At 47.8% G+C, this 21967-nt stretch overlaps 1 protein-coding gene across 1 annotated transcript in view; it reads left to right on the plus strand.

The window, feature by feature from the left end:
• Positions 1–406: 406 nt before the first annotated feature.
• LOC143923863 (gap junction gamma-1 protein-like) overlaps positions 407–21967 on the plus strand; it is a 56039-nt gene continuing 34478 nt past the window's right edge. Inside the window, exon 1 of the mRNA XM_077447789.1 lies at positions 407–532. The gene's annotated coding sequence lies outside the window, so the exon portion shown is untranslated. The remainder of the gene's footprint in view (positions 533–21967) is intronic.

Genomic DNA, 21967 nt, shown 5'->3' on the forward strand with positions numbered 1-21967 from the left:
AATAAAGTAAAAGTGTTAGCGTCCCGACTTCAGCTGTAACTTTTCATAAAAGACTACTTTCACACACGTGTGCTTTTGTAAAATAAATATATATAAAAAAAATTATGCTTGCTGCAAATTTTCACCAGTTTCCAGCAAAACACCAGGGAGGTGAATGACAATAGATCTAAAACACATCTGTGCAAAAAACAAAACAAAAAAACGCAAAGACTTAAATGCTAAATATGACCCATCAGCAATTCGTGAGGACTGAGTTGGCTTCAAACAAAAACAAAAGATTAAAGGGAAAAAAACAAGCTGTCAAAAGTTGGCTGAAGGTGGGGGATGGAGCAGGAATGGATTAGTTGGGAGAAAGTTTGGAGGGTGGGACAGGATTAGGATAGGGCTGAGCTGGAAGAGGGTGGTGCCTCAAAGTCTTCAGTACTGACACATCCTACCGAAGTCTACGTAAACTTCACTTAATAAACTTACTGTGCTAAGAAGTCCACAGGAGGCTTTAGAAATTACGCCACGTTTGCAGCACATTTCGAAGGTAAGACCCTCTGTGGGTTTTGTTTTGAGAATTTGTCTGAGCATCTATTAGTTGAGGGATCATTTGTGTCCGAGCCGTAAGTTCCACCTCTATTCATCTCTTGTAGGCTCTTAAGGGATTAAGGTTGGGAGATTTAAGGAAATCCTTCTGGAATTTGTATCCTGGTACACCCAGGGCTGTCACCTATTTTGTCTGGTAAAACCTGGACTTGTTGCCAATCATATTAACAGGAAAAGAAGATCCTAAAAACAGCGAGGACTGAATTTTTCCAAAAAAGGTGGCAACTCCGGTTACACAAGAGTGGATGAAGGTTTGGCTGGAAATTTTAATGCCGATTTGGGCTAAAGTGCCAATCACCCGCTGTAAGCCCTTGTACACACGGTCGGACATTCTGACAACCAAATCCGTCGGATTTTGTCCAATGGATTTTGTCCAAAACTGTTGCTTACACACAGTCGGACAAAAGTTGTCAGAAAATCCGATCGTACTTAACGTGATGAAGTTATTTCGTTAAGGACGAGACTACGTTCAGGCTAGTAGCCAATAGCTTTGGTCTAGGAATTTGATCTGAGCATGCGTGGCACTTTGTCCGATCGGAATTCGCTACATACAATCGGACAAAGTCCGATCGGATCATGTTGTCGGAAAATTTTATAGCCCAGCTGGAAAACTTTGTCCGTCAGATACTCCGACGGAAACAGTCCGATGGAGCCCACACACTGTCGGATTATCCGACAACACGGTCCTATCAGACATTGTCCATCGATATGTCCAACCGCGTGTACAAGGGCTTAGGAAACTAAAGGCCCCAGTTTGGATTTAAAGTTAGTTAAAATGTACTCTATATGTCTATCTCAGCCTTTTTAAACTTTTTTTTTACCCCTGAGGAACCCTTGAAACCATTTTCAGGTTCTTGGGGAAGCCTTGCTAAAAAGGATTCTTCAAACAACTTATGGTACAGTAGTGTTATCAATAGGGTAAAGAAAGATTGAAATAAAAGCTTATGTGATGTGGAGAACCTAGTATATTTGACACCCAGGGGGTTACCAACCCTTACAAAGAAAGAAAAGGCAGACCGAAAACATTGTGGTATCCTGTTACCTTAGTGGTCAATGTAGACATGGTCCCATACATTACGCCAATGGTCTCTAAAATGTGTCCCTTTGCTTACCTTTATCTGGCCCTTGGGACACTATTTCTCCCTCAGATTACGAGGTACTATTCCTCCCCCTGACAACAATGGGGTATTATTCCTCCCATTGCCACCAATGTTGAAGCATAAATTCCTCCTCTGACAGCAATAATGGGGCACTATTTCTTCCACTGGCATCAACGACGGGGCACTATTCCTTCCACTGGCATCAAAGATGAGGCACTCTTCCTCCCTTCTGACACCAACATTGGTGTATTATTCCACCCATTGACACTAATGTAGGAGCATAAATTCCTCCTCTGACACTATTGATGGTGCACTATTCCTTCCACTGGCACCAAAGATGAGGCACCATTTCTCCTATTGACACCAGTGATAGGGGCACTATTCCTCCCATTTACACCTTCAATGGGACACTTATTCCTTCCACTTACACCAGAGATGGGGCATTATTTCTCTCTCTGACTCCAATTATGAGGCACTATTCCTCACACTGACACAAATGATGGGGGGCGCTATACCTCATATACCAGTGATGGGGCACTATTCCTCCTCCTCCTAAACAAAAGGGTGCTGTGTAATTATTTTACTCCCACTGACCACCAAGCCCGGGACGTTTTCTACTCACACTGGCCACAATCCAGCCCCCCTAAATCCTGATGGGCAGTAAATTGTCCCTTTGTTTAGAATGTTTGGAGACCCTTGCATTACACAATATTGGAAAATTGCCCCATTGCACCGATGTTCTGAGTAGGTGAGACATCAGTTCACCGTTGACCACTACTCAAGGAACCCCTGGTAACTTCTGGAGGAACCTTGAGGTTGAGGAAACACTGGTCTATGTTGTTTTGTAGCCATGGGAAAATGTTGGCCCATGGAACTGCAAGTCTCAGAATGATCTGACCAGCTGGATCCATGATAGCTGGATGTCTACAATTAATCCCAAGCTCTTTTGTGTAAAGAGCTTTGAGTACACCCATCTATTAAGAGAACAATTAGCTAATCGATTTCTCACCTTAAACTGAAATACACCCATGTTCCTTAAAATCAATAATCCTAGATGTCATTTGAAAAGTAGGGGGTGGTACTGTAGCACTGTTTTGGACTATCTCATTCGATCACCTGGTGAAACAATGGGCGATCAAGAGTTTTACTTGGCACAATAATTGTTTGGTATCAATTAAACGTCTGCAGCACCTCTGACCATACAGGTGAAGGTAGCCAATTCCCCAACAGTTCTGTCATATAATATGCATGAATTCTAAAGTTGGTAGAATTTTGCTAGAAAATTTTTGTTTTCAAAATGTTTGTTTGATTGGTTAGTGGGGTCAAGTCGGCAATTATTTTCAACTGCAGTAAAGAAAAAACTGGAAGGAGCAGGATGGACAACCTTTTTCGTTTCTTCTCTGGATGAACAAAGTGATTTCCATTTGATGAAAAATTGTATTAATTGTAATTCGCATGTTCTGGGCACAAAAGACAACAGTTCAATAGTCTGTGATTCCATTCAAGTAACAGATCTGGGTGAAATATTTGGGGCTTTCGAATAAAATCATCTGTTGACCGATTTTTCAGAATTTTGAACAAAAGTTTAAACATAATTTTACTGGTGTATGGTCAGTCTAATTCAACCACTATGCCAAACCCTTTGGATCACCTGAGCTATGGCTAAAGTAAGTGAATAATAAGCACATAAATAGGCAGATAAGGTTATCTCTACTGGGGAGGTGGTGAAGTGTAGACAATCTTCGATTGCTGAAGATCATTCTAGAGATCTGTGTATCCAAGAGTGTAGTACAGTCATGGCAAACAGACAATGACCACAACTAATCACCTCCAAAGGCCAGCTTACTTTACAGTTTTTGAGGGGAGAACGTAATCAGGGCTGGATTAACGTAGGGGCTATTGGAGCTGCAGCTCCAGGCTCCTACCTTAATATAGGCCCAGCCACCCAAAAAGAACACACTGTTCATGAAAAGCAATGGGCCAACAGAGTTCTCCCCTGACGGGTCCTGCATTCCACATGCCTGGGCAGGGTGGTGGGATTGATAATGGGCACCGCATGAGCAGTCCTAACGGAAGCCTGGGGCACGCCAGTGCAGGGCTTGTGCAGAATTCTGGGGCATCCATAGTGTTAGGCCCTCTCGGCTGCACTCTTTCAGCTCAGAGTGCATGCCAATGCATGGCCCTGACGGCAACCTGGAAAGTCAAATGCCAAGCTTCCCTAGTTGGCATGCTCCCTTTAGAGTTTGGGCGCATGCCAACACGGGCTCTTAGAAACACAGAAGAGTGCCCAGTAAAAGGTCCACCAAAATCCTCAGCACCAAGCACATGATGTTCTAAATCCAGCCCTGAACGTAGTGATTGGTCAAAAATATCTAAAATGAACCATTGTAACTCCCATACTAATGGTATGTTGGGTTGCTGGCGCCATCTGCTAGTAACTACAGACATACAAGGTTGTTGCTCAACGTGGACCGATCTCATGTCTGTTGGTAGAATTTGTATATGCTCATTACCAAGCACCTTCACTTGGCCAAAACTTGTCCCATGTATGGTCTCCTTTTCAAAAACAGTCAAATGGAGTAAGCAAATGACCGGGATTAGCTGATAAGTGTTATCTCTTAAGAAAACAGCTTTATATGGTTTACAAACAAATTATAGTCAGCGAGGTTAAGGAGTTAAAAGCTTAGGGTTCTTAATTCAGCCCAAATCCAATTTTCATTTTCTTCAAAAAAAACTTTATTCTTTGAACAGGGAAGTGAAATCAGGGAGTACGCATTTTTTTATTCAGCCGAAATATGATCGGGTGTTCTCATGCAATAGCCAATGACCTCCCGTCCCAGCTAGTCATGGAAACTCTTAGTATACTGTACTTCCTATGGGTGTGAAAGTGGGGATAAAGCTTAAGGTTCCTAAATCAGCCCCAAATCCTATTTTTGGTTTTCTTAAAAAAAAAAAACTTTATTCTTTCAACAGAGAAGTGAAATCAGAGAGTATGCACTTTTTTGTTCAGTCGAAATATGATCGGGTGTACTCATGCAATAGCCAGTGACGTCCCGTCCCAGTTAGTCATGCAAAGTCTTAGTATATTGTACTTCCTATGGCTGCGAAAAGTGGGGATAAAGCGTATTACTTTTGCAACAAGCGTGCTGCCAAGGGAGGAACGAGCCACTCATGAACAATAAAGTGAGAGGAGGGTACGTCAGTTTCTGGAAATGTTATAAAGTTTTTGATAGAAAGCGGAAACCCTGAAAAGTATTTAAAGGTTTGGCAAAGGTTACAAACACGCCAGGAACTTATTTGGGTCTGTGATCTCCAGGGGGGATTTGCATCTGGCTACGGTTCACACATGGTGATCCTCGTGGTAAAGGCTCAACAAAGGGACATTTAAATATCCATACAGCAGCTAAAGACTAATGCATACCTGTAGGAGGGGCAATTCCAGAGCTGAGTTGGCCGGCTGGGGGAGATAGGATCTGTGCTTATAACACATATGGCGTACGGGTTTAGCGCTCATGAGAAACCACAGCTTCCAGCAGAGCATATTATACTGTGACATGGCATGCTGGGATTTGTGGTTCCTCATCGGTAATCAGGAGGAAGCCTGCAGATTACACAGCTTTCATGAAAATTTAACATGACCATAAGGCAGGGATATGCAATTAGCGGACCTCCAGCTGTTGCAAAACTACAAGTCCCATCATGCCTCTGCCTCTGGGTGTCATGCTTGTGGCTGTCAGAGTCTTGCTATGCCTCATGGGATTTGTAGTTCTGCAACAGCTGGAGGTCCGCTAATTGCATATCCCAGCCATAAGGTTTTATTGCATTTGTTATTGGCTTGCAATGCTGCCACACATGTGCTTGGTCTTTTTCCAAAATTCCAGAAGATCACTTCGCACGCTATGAAAGCAACATCATTTCATAATGATTTTTTATATTGGGAATATCACAGTGCTATGGGTGCTGGTCACACACATCAATTTTTTTTAATTTTTTTTACATTTACGAGTTCCCGACACCCATAGATCTGAACCAAGCCTTGATGTTACTCCTAAGGCAAGGGTCACAGGGGCATATGAGTTTTTCAGAGTTAATTTAACTCGTTTACACATTTAAAGTTTGTTTAGAGTCATAGCTTTGGTTCCTATCAATGGATATGCATTGAACATCGTTATACAAACCTACAGATAAGGAAATTGGCTTCTTCCCATACCAACCATGAGAGTGTTGGTGGCTGTAGGCAAATTTGGGGTCAGAGAGTGCTGAGAATGATTCAACGTTTTGCGTAACATATGGCAGAAAAAGTTGCAGAACTATGCAAATAGAGATTTAAACAAGGAACGTGTATGGGCACCATGGTGCAGAGGTGAGAGAATCCAGTGGGTGATTCAACCCCTCCAGTACCAACCCATAACTGAAATATCAGACACTCGAAACAAAAGTGCCTTGTAGTGATCCTTGGCCTTTCCTGTTTTCTGAGTAAATAGGAACTGCAATTAGTGGCTGGGTGTTTTATATCATTTACCAGGCATGTGCTTTGTTTGTTCCAACATCTGTTGCCACAGGTAACACTAGACTATTTGCTGATGTGTTTTTAGCAAGTCTGGAAAAGCAGAGCAAACACAACACAGAGTTGTAGCCTACGGCATAGCTCCTAGTTGTCCCTTATTTAGAGTGCCTGTCCCTCTTCTGGAATCAAATCCATTTGTCCCTCTTTCTTAAATGTTCCTCTTTTAGAGCCAAAATAAATATACTGTCAATATAGTGTAGTGTTTCAGTCAAGGGAAAGGTAAATTCTTACCTGCAGGTGCCGCTAAACGCTGATCCAATTTTGAGAAACCTTCATGTGAAGTCTGCAAGGGAATCAACACTTCCAGTGGTCTCAATCTCCTGAGTCCTCCACAACTCTCACTGGTTCCTCCTGCTGACCTCTATATCAGCCATTGTCAACCAGGGTTCCGTGGAACTCTAGGGTTCCTCCCGAGGTGGTACTGGCTAGGGGTTCCTTGAGCTGTGGCTGATTTACCTCCTGTTTGATGGTGCCTACATAGTTCTGAGCCAATGCCATTTGGAGGAGCCAGTGGTATGACACCATTGATCTCTATAGCACTCTGTTAGCCCTTGTACACACGGTCGGACATTCCGACAACCAAATCCGTCGGATTTTGTCCGAAACTGTTGCATACACACAGTCGGACAAAGTTGTCGGAAAATCCAATCGTTCAGAACGTGATGACGTTATTTCGTTACGACGGGACTACGTTCACACTAGTAGCCAATAGCTTTGGAGTAGGAATTTGATCTGAGCATGCGTGGCACTTTGTCCGATCGGAATTCTCTACACATGATCGGAGTATGTCCGATCGGAGCATTTTGTCGGAAAATGTTACCAACAAGTTGGAAAACTTGGTCCGTATCCGACGGAAACAGTCCGGTGGAGACCACACACAGTCGGAATATCCGACAAAACGGTCCGATCGGACACATTCCGTCGGAATCTCCGACCGTGTGTACAAGGGCTAAGGGGGCTATTCTTGCACTGACCACCAAAGTAAGGAGCGTTATTCCCACTGACCCCCAATGAAGGTGTTTTATCAGGGGTTCCCCAAGACCTGAATATAATTTTAAGGGTTCCCCTGGACTAAAAAGGTTGAGAAAGGCTGATCTATATGATCACTATCTGCTGTAATGACATGCATGAGGAACCACTGAGAGCTGCAGATGTACAGAGAGCTATCAATATAAAAGGGCCCCCCTGAGATCAGAACACTAATTTGAGAGTTCCTTCATGGTAAAAATGTTTAGAAAAGCTGTTTTAGATTATTGCAATAGCTATTTTCAATGCTAACATTTTAGAAATGTAGAAGTGAAAAAAAGCCATGGTGGGTTTAAAGTGGTTGTAAACCTCAGACAATGAAATATGAACAAAGCACATCCCTCTATAGTGTGTACTTGTATCAATTAAGAGCACTAAGTGTCACTTCTGTTGACTGCTTTGTTCCTCTATTATCAGCATGAATCAAGTTTTTCAGACACCAAGAGAGAAATGGTGACAGAGGAGTGACCTCCAGGTGATTGACAGCCTCAGCTCTGTTCCTGTGTGCTATGTGATGGGCAGGGTGTGTGCCCCTTCCCTCTAATCAGCTCCAAGAGCTATCCTCACTGAACTCTGCAGAGTGTAACTTGCATAATTACATAGTAAGTGAGGTTGAAAAAAAGACCATAAAGTACAACCTATGCTCTCCGCCCCCTTTTTTCTGAACTCTCAGAAAAGCTTATAAATTCAGCACTTTGAATGGATGTAGAGAAGAGAATACTGCAGATAGACAGGTACAACTTATGTAGGATGTTTTGTTTAATCTCTGTGTATCACCTGAGGATAATCCCTTCACTGGGTATATGTAATGCCGTGTACACACGACCGGACTTTTCGACGGACTGAATTCCGTCTGACTTTTCAACGGACTTTCGACGGACTTCCGTCCAATCGGACTTGTCTACACACAATCACACCAAAGTCCAACGGATTTGACTGTGATGACGTATGACCGGACTAGACTAAGGAAGTTCATAGCCAGTAGCCAATAGCTGCCCTAGCGTCTGTTTTCGTCCGTCAGAATAGCATACAAATGGATTTTTCGACCGGACTCGAGTTTGTCGGAAAGATTTGAAACATGTTCTAAATCTAAAGTCCGTCTGATTTTTCGACAGCAAAGGTCTGATGAAGCCCACACACAGGCGAATTGTCCAATGGATTTGTTCTTTCGGACCTTTGCTGTCGAAAAGTCCGGCCGCGTGTACACGGCATAAGGGTTTACAACCACTTTTAGTAATGACTCTTGATCTATAGATCATCATGGTCTACATCAGTGGTCTCCAAACTGCGGGCCCAGGGGCCAGATGAGGCCCTTTGCTTTCCTTTATCTGGCCCTTGTGGCACTATTCCTCCCACTGACATTAACAATGGGGCATAATTCCTGCCACCGACAATAACAGTTGGATGCTATTCCTACCACTAACACAAACTATTGGGTACTATTGCTCTTGCTGAGACCAGTGATGGGGCACTTTTCCTCTCACTGAAACCAATGATGGGGCATTTTTACCAAAGCCAGGACATTTTTCACTCCTACTTGCCACAGCCCTTATAAGTCTGAAGGATAAAAAAAAAAAAAAACTTTGTTTAGAAAGTTTGGAGACCCCTGGTCTACATGATTGGGGGCATGGCAAGGGCGTTTCCATTTGATCTTCTGTGCCAAAAGGTTCCCCTCTCTCCTATCTCAGAAGGTTGAGATTATGCCTACAGCAGCCAATAACATTCCCTCCTTCATTTTTTTAAAACTTCAATGGAAGAGAGGAACTATAGAATTTGGAGGTCCTTTTTGATTTTTTTTACCAGTATCCATTGATCAACCCCCAATGCTGATTTGATGTCCGCTATTTGGTTAGGGTGGTGTGAAATGCCTGGATGGACCGCTGTTTCTTCAGAAATTAAAAAAGTACCCACAGACATGAGATGATCTCCACCCAGTAATTGTTCACTGGAATGATGGGGCATAAATTCACATGCTGATATTGGGTGAGCAGCCGTTCCTCTCAAGAACAACGGGCAACCATCAGAGAAAACCCAACCCAGGCAGATCAGTCTTTGGCCAAGAGTAGTTTAGCCAAGGAGGTGTGCAGGGGCCATGGAGCACAGATCAGTTTATGATCATCTTGTGTCTATGAGCATCTTAAAAGCAGTCTTGTGTGGTCAGTGATGTGGCCAATAGGCAGATTCCAGTAGCTCGTCCCTTTATAGGATCTTAGTAGTAGTGATGGACGAACTTCCGACGGGACGTTTCGCGAACGCGAAACGCGAACGGACACAAACGTTCGCGAAAACGACCGTTCGCCGCGGGCTCCATTGACTTCAATGGGAGGCGAATTTCGCAAACCTTTAGGTCGAATTTGCGGCCACGGGGTAATTATTAGGGGGTAGCACGTAGTCCCACCACCTGGACAATAGCATAATACATGTATGAGGTGAATTTGGGATCGATAACTACAAGCATTTTTTTTTTATTTGGGAAATTGTTCTGACAATTCAGGACTATGGAGCTAATGAAGGCAATGGAGGAGAGGGAAGGTCAGGGACCAGGGTAGGCAAACAAGAGGGTGCAGGAGATACAGAGCACTGACAGCAGCACCGTAATACAGAGCACTGACATCAGCACCGTGACATACAGCGCTGACAGCAGCTCCGTGACATACAGCGCTGACAGCAGCTCCGTGACATACAGCGCTGACAGCAGCTCCGTGACATACAGCGCTGACAGCAGCTCCGTGACATACAGCGCTGACAGCAGCTCCGTGACATACAGCGCTGACAGCAGCACCGTGACATACAGCGCTGACAGCAGCTCCGTGACATACAGCGCTGACAGCAGCTCCGTGACATACAGCGCTGACAGCAGCTCCGTGACATACAGCACTGACAGCAGCTCCGTGACATACAGCGCTGACAGCAGCTCCGTGACATACAGCGCTGACAGCAGCACCGTGACATACAGCGCTGACAGCAGCTCCGTGACATACAGCGCTGACAGCAGCTCCGTGACATACAGCGCTGACAGCAGCTCCGTGACATACAGCGCTGACAGCAGCTCCGTGACATACAGCGCTGACAGCAGCTCCGTGACATACAGCGCTGACAGCAGCTCCGTGACATACAGCGCTGACAGCAGCTCCGTGACATACAGCGCTGACAGCAGCTCCGTGACATACAGCGCTGACAGCAGCTCCGTGACATACAGCGCTGACAGCAGCTCCGTGACATACAGCGCTGACAGCAGCACCGTAAGCAGCCCCAGGAGGAAGTCAGCACAGCACAGGGATGGTGTGATCCCCTCATAATAAGAACCCCCAGGAGGAAGTCAGCACAGCACAGGGATGGTGGGAGCCCCTCATAATAAGAACACCCAGGAGGAAGTCAGCACAGCACAGGGATGGTGGGAACCCCTCATAATAAGCAGCCCCAGTAGAAATATGACACCGCTCAACCTCTTCAAAGAGGAGGGTAGGGGCATATAGTACGGTGTGCTTTTTTGGGTCAGGGAAGTGAGCCAAATGAATTAAGAAGGTCTGTGTGCTTGATTCCAAAAATTGTTTATAGACATATACATGGTCTACTGATCACATGTGTTGAATTCCTCCGAGATCCATGCCTCATTCATTTTTAGAAATGTGAGGTAGTTAACACTGTGGTGAGCTAGGCGAGTACGCTTATCGGTCACAATCCCCCCTGCTGCGCTGAACGTCCTTTCGGACAGGACACTGGATGAGGGGCAAGCCAACAGTTCGATTGCAAATTGGGCAAGCTCTGGCCAGAGGTCAAGCCTGCCCACCCAGTAGTCTAGGGGTTCATCACTCCTCAGAGCGTCCACATCGGCCGTTAACCCAATGTAGTCGGACACCTGACGGTCTAGGCGTTCCCTGATGCTGGATCCGGATGACACCTGTCGATGGGTCGGCTGAAAGAATGACCTCATATCCGAAGTCACCAACACATCTTCAAACCGGCCTCTTCTTGCAGGCGCTGTTGGATTGGTACCCGCAAATCCTTCTCTGGGAGTGGGAATTGCTCCTCTGCCAGCGCACGCAAAAGCAGAATGCAGCATTTCTCGAAGCAAGGCCTGGAAGTGCTGCATTCTGACAGCCCTCTGCGACGGCGGTAACATTTCCGCCATTTTGTGTTTGTACCGGGGGTCTAAGTACGTTGCCACCCAGTACTGGTCCTTGACCCTCATGCTTTTTATACGGGGGTCCCTATTAAAACACTGGAGCATGAAGGCCCCCATTTGCACTAAAGTGGAAGCGGTGTGGTGGCCTGGCTCCTGCTCATCATCCAGGATAATGTCGTCCTCTTCATTCTCCTCTCCCCATCCTCGCACAACAGGGATCCCAGAAAGGTTTAAAGCATGCTCTTCTTGCTCCTGCTCATCCGCCCCGGCACCATCCTCCTCTGACTCCTCATCAGACTCCTGTTGTTGACTTGTCTCAGATAGAGTAGCCCCCCCTGGGAATTCATCCAGCATTGCGACTTCCTCATCTTCCCGCTCCTGCTCCTCCACAGCCTGATCAATGACACGACGCAATGCACGCTCCAGAAAGAAGGCATAAGGTACCATGTCACTGATGGCGCCATGGCTGCGACTGACCAGTTTGGTGATCTCCTCAAATGGCCGCAGAAGTCTGCATGTGTCGCGCATGAGCAGCCACTGGCGCGGTGAAAAAAAACCCAGCTCCCCAGAACCGTTTCTTTCGCAGAGTTCATACAGGTAGACGTTAACTGCACGTTTCTGCTGGAGCAGCCTATCAAGCATATAGAAGGTTGAGTTCCATCGCGTCGGGCAATCGCAAATAAGACGTCTGACCGGCAGATGGTGTCGCCGCTGAATGTCAGCAAGGCGAGCCATGGCCGTGTAAGATCTTCTGAAATGGGCCGAGATTTTCCTTGCCTGCCGCAAGATGTCCTGGACCCCAGGGTATTTGACAAGGAATCGCTGCACGACCAAGTTTAAGACGTGTGCCATGCACGGCACGTGCGTGATTTTGCCCTGTTTCAATGCGCTAAGCAGATTGGCACCGTTGTCACACACCACTTTACCAACTGTCAAATTGAGCGGTGTTAGCCACTCATCTGCCTGTGAACGCAAAGCTGAAAGGAGTGCCGGGCCAGTGTGGCTCTTTGCTTCCAGGCACAACAGACGCAGCACGGCATGGCAACGTCTCACCTGGCATGTGGAATAGGTTCTGGGGAGCTTGGGCGGTGCAGTGGAAGAGACGCTAGCAGCGGAAAAGGAGGAGGCAGCTGAGGAGGAGAGGGAGGAGGATGGAGTAGGAGGAGGAGAAGAAGAGTCAGGCCTGCATGCAATCCGTGGCGGTAAAACCAAATCTACACGGGTGCCACGGGTTACATGCTTGACGGCCGTCAGAAGGTTCACCCAGTGGGCAGTAAAACTGATATACCTTCCCTGCCCGTGTTTGCTAGACCACGTGTCTGTGGTCAGATGTATCTTGGCACCGACACTGTGTGCCAGAGATACATTCACTTGCCGCTGAACATGGCCATATAGCTCTGGGATGCCCTTCTCTGAGAAATACTTCCTTCCTGGGACCTTCCATTGTGGTGTTCCAATGGCCACAAATTTGCGAAAGGCCTCCGAGTCCACCAGTTTATATGGCAGTAGTTGGCGGGCTATGAGTTCTGACAAGCCAGCCGCCAACCGTTGGGCAAGAGGGTTATCCGGCGTCATCATTTTTTTACGCTCAAACATTAGGCCCACGGAAGCCTGCCTTTTTGCAGAAAAATGTGAGCTTGGCGTGATGGAAGGTGGAGTGGAGGACAATTGTGAGGAGAGAGGAGAAGGAGAAGTAGAAGACGAGGCTGGACGGTGAGAGCCTGCAGTGTGGCTTTGTGTGTTCCGTTGCTCCCACTGGGCTCGGTGATGGCTGCTCATGTGCCTTCTTAAGGCGGTCGTCCCTAGGTGAGTATTGGGCTTACCGCGACTAACGCGTTGACTGCAAAGATTGCAGATGGCAACGCTATTGTCAGCAGCGGACACGTTAAAAAAAGCCCACACTGCGGAGCCATGTGCCGGTGTCCTGGGAGCGCCAGATGTGACCGTACATGGTCGATGACTCGCTCCTGATACATTTGCAGTCTGCTTTGTCCCTGCTGTGCAATGTAAGTCATTGCTGCTTCTCCTCCCTATCTGCTGGTCCATATCTCCCTCTGAACTCCCCTCCTCTTCCTCTCTTGTGGGCACCCACGTGACATCACTAGACACGTCATCATCAACGTCACCTTCCCCACCGCTATAAGTAGAGTAGGCAGCAACACCGGGGACCAACCTCCTCCTTGGGCTGATCTGGGTACTGGCGTCAGACTGCTGAGTAGCGCTTGTTGCTACCTCCTCTTCCTGATCCAATACCAAGAGTGGCTGCGCATCAGAAATGTCCTCTTGATATGGATCGGAAAATAATTCCAGTGACTCAAGCGGAAGGTATGTGGTGGTGGTGGTGGTGGTCGTGTTGTTGGTGGTAGTGTCTTTGGGGGTGCACATAGCAGAGAGTGAAGAAGAGGGTGCAGATCGAGAGGATGAGGAGGGTGCAGAAGAGTAAGGCTGAGCGAGCCACTCAACCTAGTCTGGTGCATCCTTTAAAGTAATTGAACGCACCTTCTGCAACTTCCCACTTTGGCTCAAGCCTGTTGCTCCTGCCCTACCCCTACCACCCCTGCGGAAGGGCCTGCCTCTTCCTCTGCATGTCATTTTTTAAATGACCCTGTGACAAAACTCTTAGTCCCTATACCGCTGAAGGACTGCTGCAGTATAGGTGAGCGGTCAGCAGTGGTGCACGTCAACCCTATCTATTGTGGACCTATAGCGGTCCTTACAGAACAGCAGACTGTACCGCACTCAAGCCTATGTACCGTAGCACCCTATACCAAGTTACCAGTCCTTATAAGAACTTTTGTGGACCAAGCAGGTTGTGTATTAGTGTTTAGCAGACTGTACGTCAGTCCCTATACCGCTGAAGGACTGCTGCAGTATAGGGCAGCGGTCAGCAGTGGTGCACGTCAACCCTATCTATTGTGGACCGATAGCGGTCCTTACAGAACAGCAGACTGTACCGCACTCAAGCCTATGTACCGTAGCACCCTATACCAAGTTACCAGTCCTTATAAGAACTTTTGTGGACCAAGCAGGTTGTGTGTTAGTGTTTAGCAGACTGTGCGTCAGTCCCTATACCGCTGAAGGACTGCTGCAGTATAGGGCAGCGGTCAGCAGTAGTGCACGGCAACCCTATGTATTGTGGACCGATAGCGGTCCTTACAGAACAGCAGACTGTAACGCACTCAGGCCTATGTACCGTAGCACCCTATACCAAGTTACCAGTCCTTATAAGAACTTTTGTGGACCAAGCAGGTTGTGTGTTAGTGATTAGCAGACTGTACGTCAGTCCCTATACCAATGAAGGACTGCTGCAGTATAGGGCAGCGGTCAGCAGTAGTGCACGGCAACCCTATGTATTGTGGACCGATAGCGGTCCTTACAGAACAGCAGACTGTAACGCACTCAGGCCTATGTACCGTAGCACCCTATACCAAGTTACCAGTCCTTATAAAAACTTTTGTGGACCAAGCAGGTTGTGTGTTAGTGTTTAGCAGACTGTGCGTCAGTCCCTATACCGCTGAAGGACTGCTGCAGTATAGGGCAGCGGTCAGCAGTGGTGCACGTCAACCCTATCTATTGTGGACCGATAGCGGTCCTTACAGAACAGCAGACTGTACCGCACTCAAGCCTATGTACCGTAGCACCCTATACCAAGTTACCAGTCCTTATAAGAACTTTTGTGGACCAAGCAGGTTGTGTATTAGTGTTTAGCAGACTGTACGTCAGTCCCTATACCGCTGAAGGACTGCTGCAGTATAGGGCAGCGGTCAGCAGTGGTGCACGTCAACCCTATCTATTGTGGACCGATAGCGGTCCTTACAGAACAGCAGACTGTACCGCACTCAAGCCTATGTACCGTAGCACCCTATACCAAGTTACCAGTCCTTATAAGAACTTTTGTGGAACAAGCAGGTTGTGTGTTAGTGATTAGCAGACTGTACGTCAGTCCCTATACCAATGAAGGACTGCTGCAGTATAGGGCAGCGGTCAGCAGTAGTGCACGGCAACCCTATGTATTGTGGACCGATAGCGGTCCTTACAGAACAGCAGACTGTACTGCACTCAGGCCTATGTACCGTAGCACCCTATACCAAGTTACCAGTCCTTATAAAAACTTTTGTGGACCAAGCAGGTTGTGTGTTAGTGTTTAGCAGACTGTGCGTCAGTCCCTATACCGCTGAAGGACTGCTGCAGTATAGGGCAGCGGTCAGCAGTAGTGCACGGCAACCCTATGTATTGTGGACCGATAGCGGTCCTTACAGAACAGCAGACTGTAACGCACTCAGGCCTATGTACCGTAGCACCCTATACCAAGTTACCAGTCCTTATAAGAACTTTTGTGGACCAAGCAGGTTGTGTGTTAGTGATTAGCAGACTGTACGTCAGTCCCTATACCAATGAAGGACTGCTGCAGTATAGGGCAGCGGTCAGCAGTAGTGCACGGCAACCCTATGTATTGTGGACCGATAGCGGTCCTTACAGAACAGCAGACTGTAACGCACTCAGGCCTATGTACCGTAGCACCCTATACCAAGTTACCAGTCCTTATAAAAACTTTTGTGGACCAAGCAGGTTGTGTGTTAGTGTTTAGCAGACTGTGCGTCAGTCCCTATACCGCTGAAGGACTGCTGCAGTATAGGGCAGCGGTCAGCAGTGGTGCACGTCAACCCTATCTATTGTGGACCGATAGCGGTCCTTACAGAACAGCAGACTGTACCGCACTCAAGCCTATGTACCGTAGCACCCTATACCAAGTTACCAGTCCTTATAAGAACTTTTGTGGACCAAGCAGGTTGTGTATTAGTGTTTAGCAGACTGTACGTCAGTCCCTATACCGCTGAAGGACTGCTGCAGTATAGGGCAGCGGTCAGCAGTGGTGCACGTCAACCCTATCTATTGTGGACCGATAGCGGTCCTTACAGAACAGCAGACTGTACCGCACTCAAGCCTATGTACCGTAGCACCCTATACCAAGTTACCAGTCCTTATAAGAACTTTTGTGGAACAAGCAGGTTGTGTGTTAGTGATTAGCAGACTGTACGTCAGTCCCTATACCAATGAAGGACTGCTGCAGTATAGGGCAGCGGTCAGCAGTAGTGCACGGCAACCCTATGTATTGTGGACCGATAGCGGTCCTTACAGAACAGCAGACTGTAACGCACTCAGGCCTATGTACCGTAGCACCCTATACCAAGTTACCAGTCCTTATAAGAACTTTTGTGGAACAAGCAGGTTGTGTGTTAGTGATTAGCAGACTGTACGTCAGTCCCTATACCAATGAAGGACTGCTGCAGTATAGGGCAGCGGTCAGCAGTAGTGCACGGCAACCCTATGTATTGTGGACCGATAGCGGTCCTTACAGAACAGCAGACTGTAACGCACTCAGGCCTATGTACCGTAGCACCCTATACCAAGTTACCAGTCCTTATAAAAACTTTTGTGGACCAAGCAGGTTGTGTGTTAGTGTTTAGCAGACTGTGCGTCAGTCCCTATACCGCTGAAGGACTGCTGCAGTATAGGGCAGCGGTCAGCAGTAGTGCACGGCAACCCTATGTATTGTGGACCGATAGCGGTCCTTACAGAACAGCAGACTGTAACGCACTCAGGCCTATGTACCGTAGCACCCTATACCAAGTTACCAGTCCTTATAAGAACTTTTGTGGACCAAGCAGGTTGTGTGTTAGTGATTAGCAGACTGTACGTCAGTCCCTATACCAATGAAGGACTGCTGCAGTATAGGGCAGCGGTCAGCAGTAGTGCACGGCAACCCTATGTATTGTGGACCGATAGCGGTCCTTACAGAACAGCAGACTGTAACGCACTCAGGCCTATGTACCGTAGCACCCTATACCAAGTTACCAGTCCTTATAAGAACTTTTGTGGAACAAGCAGGTTGTGTGTTAGTGATTAGCAGACTGTACGTCAGTCCCTATACCAATGAAGGACTGCTGCAGTATAGGGCAGCGGTCAGCAGTAGTGCACGGCAACCCTATGTATTGTGGACCGATAGCGGTCCTTACAGAACAGCAGACTGTAACGCACTCAGGCCTATGTACCGTAGCACCCTATACCAAGTTACCAGTCCTTATAAGAACTTTTGTGGACCAAGCAGGTTGTGTGTTAGTGATTAGCAGACTGTACGTCAGTCCCTATACCAATGAAGGACTGCTGCAGTATAGGGCAGCGGTCAGCAGTAGTGCACGGCAACCCTATGTATTGTGGACCGATAGCGGTCCTTACAGAACAGCAGACTGTACTGCACTCAGGCCTATGTACCGTAGCACCCTATACCAAGTTACCAGTCCTTATAAAAACTTTTGTGGACCAAGCAGGTTGTGTGTTAGTGTTTAGCAGACTGTGCGTCAGTCCCTATACCGCTGAAGGACTGCTGCAGTATAGGGCAGCGGTCAGCAGTAGTGCACGGCAACCCTATGTATTGTGGACCGATAGCGGTCCTTACAGAACAGCAGACTGTAACGCACTCAGGCCTATGTACCGTAGCACCCTATACCAAGTTACCAGTCCTTATAAGAACTTTTGTGGACCAAGCAGGTTGTGTGTTAGTGATTAGCAGACTGTACGTCAGTCCCTATACCAATGAAGGACTGCTGCAGTATAGGGCAGCGGTCAGCAGTAGTGCACGGCAACCCTATGTATTGTGGACCGATAGCGGTCCTTACAGAACAGCAGACTGTACCGCACCCAAGCCTATGTACCGTAGCACCCTAGACAGACCAAGTTACCAGTCCTGATAAAGAGCTTTGTGGAACAAGTGAGTTGTGAATGATTAGCAGACTGCAGCAGAAGGGCAGCAGTCAAGTATAATATTCTTTCTATATTTGGAAGAAAGAATATTATACGTGTACAAGCCTATTACCGTACCACTGATACCAGTCCTGAAAAGAACCTTTGTGGAACTAATAGTAACAGCAAGTCTTTAAAATTATCCTCACTGCCTGACACACTGCTTCCTGCCTGTCCCTATACAAATTGGCAAAAAAGAGTAGGCTGGAACGATTAGCTGGAACAGCTCTTTTGTGGACCTGATAGTAACAGCTAATGATGATGATGATGATGATGATGAAGAAAGACTAATCTGGCTGAGCTGTCCCTAAAATAGCAGCATACAGCGCTCTGTCCCTTTATCTAAACTGACAAAAGAAACTCAGGCTGCTGACCTAACACCTATACCAGTCCTGAAAAGAACTTTTGTGTACCAAATAGCTAGCGTTTTCTCTGTCCCTACTCCACACAGGATCCTTTCCCTACAGTGACAGAAGAAAGAATGTAAAATGGCCACCGGATCGGGTGTATTTATAGGTTAGGGGGAATGTCCAAGTGTCCATGAGCTGTCATGTCTCAATTGGTTGTCCTGTAACACATGATAAACGTGTCACGAAAGGTTAAAGTTCTTGTATACATTAAACACGTAAGTCCGCCGGGGCGAACGACGGAAAAAGGCGTTCGAACCCGCGGACGGCGAAAGTCGGAAATTCGCCGCGAAACGACCGCCGGGCGAACCGTTCGGCCATCACTACTTAGTAGCAATAACAGGATTAGAAAGATGAATTGGTCTGATCCAAAAAGTATTATGTGGTGCTCTGAGGCGGAACAAGTGTGGGCTGGCAGAGTGACAGAATGGGATTAACCCTCTTCCTATGTCATGTACTTTACACCACGCTTTTCTTCCATCTCTTCCTGCCCCAGAGCCCGCTCTTTCTAACCTACTTCCCTCTCTTTCTGACTTACCACCCCCCCCTTTCTTTCTACCCCGTGTCCCTCTCTTTCTACTTCCCTCTCTTTCTGACTTACCACCCCCCCCCCTTTCTTTCTATCCCGTGTCCCTCTCTTTCTACTTCCCTCTCTTTGTGACTTGCTTTTCTCTTTTTCTATCTAATAGTTCTCTCATTCTAACCATCTTTCCTCTCATTCTAACCAACTTCCCTTCCTTTCTAACCAACTTCCCTTCCTTTCTAACCTATTTCCCTACTTTCTGCCCCTTCTCTTCCTGCCCTATTTCTCTCTCATTCGTACCTACTTTTCTCCCTTTTTATTGTCCTCTCTTTTTATCCCACATTCCTCTCTTTCTAAGCTACTTCCTTGTATTTCTAACCTACTTTCCACCCTCTCCATGCCCTACTTGCCTCTCTTCCTAACCTATTTTTCACCCTTTTTTCTGTCCTACTTCCCTATCTTCTGCCATACCTTCCTCTCCTATTGTCCTACCCCCCCCCCCCCCTTTTTTTTTTGGTTCTAAATCTCTCTTCTCTTAACCTACTTCCTCTCTTTTTGCCCTTCTTTCTTCCCTTTCGGACCTACTTTCCTCTCCCGGTGTTCTAAATCCTTCTCTTTCTACCCCTCCTCCACTTCTGTCCCACCCTCCTTTCTTCTGTTTCTGCACTACTTCTCTCACCCCTGTCCTAAATCCCTCTCTTTTTAACCCACTTCTTCTTTCCTGCCCCTCTTTCTTCTCTTTCTGCCATTCTTTCACCTCCTGTTGTCCTAAATCCCTCTTTTCCTTTGGTACCCTTTCTTACCAAACCCCCCTCCCAACCCCCCACCCCCAAATCTCTCTCATCTTACACCCCCTTCCTCCTTTTCTTTCTGCCCTTTTTTCTTCTGTTTCTGCCTCCACTCCTCCATTGCTGCCTCTCTTTCTGCCCCTGCTCCTCCATTGCTCCCTCTCTTTCTGCCCCCGCTCCTCCATTGCTCCCTCTCTTTCTGCCCCCGCTCCTTCATTGCTCCCTCTCTTTCTGCCCCCACTCCTTGTTTTCTCCCTCTCGTTCTGCCCCAGCTCCTTCATTGCTGCCTCTCTTTATGCCTCCCCTCCTCCATTGCTCCCTCTCCTTCTGGCCTCCATTCCTCCATTGCTGCCTCTCTTTTTGACCCCGCTCCTCAATTGCTCCCTCTCTTTCTGCCCCCGCTCCTCCATTGTCCCCTTTTTTTCTGCCCCCACTCCTTTTTCCTCCCTCTTTCTGTCTCCGCTCCTCCATTGCTGCCTCTCTTTCTGCCCCCCCCATTGCTCCCTCTCCTTCTGACCTCCAATCCTCGATTGCTGCTTCTCTTTCTGCCCCTGCTCCTCCATTGCTCCCTCTCCTTCTGGCTTCTGCTCCTCAATTGCTCCCTCTCTTTTTTGCCCCCTCTCCTCCATTGCTCCCTCTTTTTCTGCCCCCACTCCTTCTTTCCTCCCTCTCTTTCTGCCCCCGCTCTTTCATTGCTCCCTCTCTTTCTGCCCCACTCCTCCATTGCTCCCTCTCTTTCTGCCTCCACTCCTCCATTGCTCCCTCTCTTTCTTCCCCCACTCCTCCATTGCTGCCTCTCTTTCTTCCCCCACTCCTCCATTGCTCCCTCTCTTTCTTCCCCCACTCCTCCATTGCTGCCTCTCTTTTTGCCCCTGTTCCTCCATTGCTCCCTCTCTTTCTGCCCCTACTCCTTCATTGCTCCCTCTCTTTCTGCCCCCACTCCTCCATTGCTCCCTCTCTTTCTGCCCCCACTCCTTGTTTCCTTCCTCTTGTTCTGCCCCAGCTCATTCATTGCTGCCTCTCTTTCTGCTTCCCCTCCTCCATTGCTCCCTCTCCTTCTGGCCTCCACTCCTCCATTGCTGCCTCTCTTTTTCACCCCGCTCCTCCATTGCTGCCTCTCTTTCTGCCCCCGCTCCTCCATTGCTCCCTCTCTTTCTGCCCCTACTCCTTCATTGCTCCCTCTCTTTCTGCCCCCACTCCTCCATTGCTCCCTCTCTTTCTGCCCCCACTCCTTGTTTCCTTCCTCTCGTTCTGCCCCAGCTCCTTCATTGCTTACTCTCTTTCTGCTTCCACTCCTCCATTGCTGCCTCTCTTTTTCACCCCGCTCATCAATTGCTCCCTCTCTTTCTGCCCCGGCTCCTCCATTGCTCCCTCTTTTTCTGCCCCCACTCCTTCTTTCCTCCCTCTTTCTGTCCCCGCTCCTCCATTGCTGCCTCTCTTTCTGCCACCCCATTGCTCCCTCTCCTTCTGGCCTCCACTCCTCCATTGCTACTTCTCTTTTTGCCCCCTCTCCTCCATTGCTCCCTCTTTTTCTGCCCCCACTCCTACTTTCCTCCCTCTCTTTCTGCCCCCGCTCCTTCATTGCTCCCTCCCTTTCTTCCCCGCTCCTTCATTGCTCCCTCCCTTTCTTCCCCGCTCCTTCATTGCTCCCTCTCTTTCTGCCCCATCTCCTCCATTGCTCCCTCTCTTTCTGCCCGATCTCCTCCATTGCTCCCTCTCTTTCTGCCCAATCTCCTCCATTGCTCCCTCTCTGCCCGATCTCCTCCATTGCTCCCTCTCTTTCTTCCCCTGCTCCTCCAGTGCTCCCCCTCTTTCTGCCCTCACTTTATTGCTGCCCCCCTCTTTCTGCTCCCTCTTCTCCATTGCTCCCGCTCCTCCATTGCGCTCCCTAGTTCTGCCCCCACTCCTCTTTTGCTCCCTCTCTTTCTGCCCCCATTCCTCCATTGCTCCCTCTATTTCTGCCCCCACTTTCTACTCCTGTAGAACACCTCCCCCTCTCCTCTTCCCTATAACATAGAGCCCCTCCCCCAGCCATGAT

This window comes from Lithobates pipiens, unplaced genomic scaffold (genome assembly GCF_037356315.1).
Source record: "Lithobates pipiens isolate NorthernLeopardFrog02 unplaced genomic scaffold, aLitPip1_a1.2 Scaffold_22, whole genome shotgun sequence".
Taxonomy (NCBI): Eukaryota; Metazoa; Chordata; class Amphibia; order Anura; family Ranidae; genus Lithobates; species Lithobates pipiens.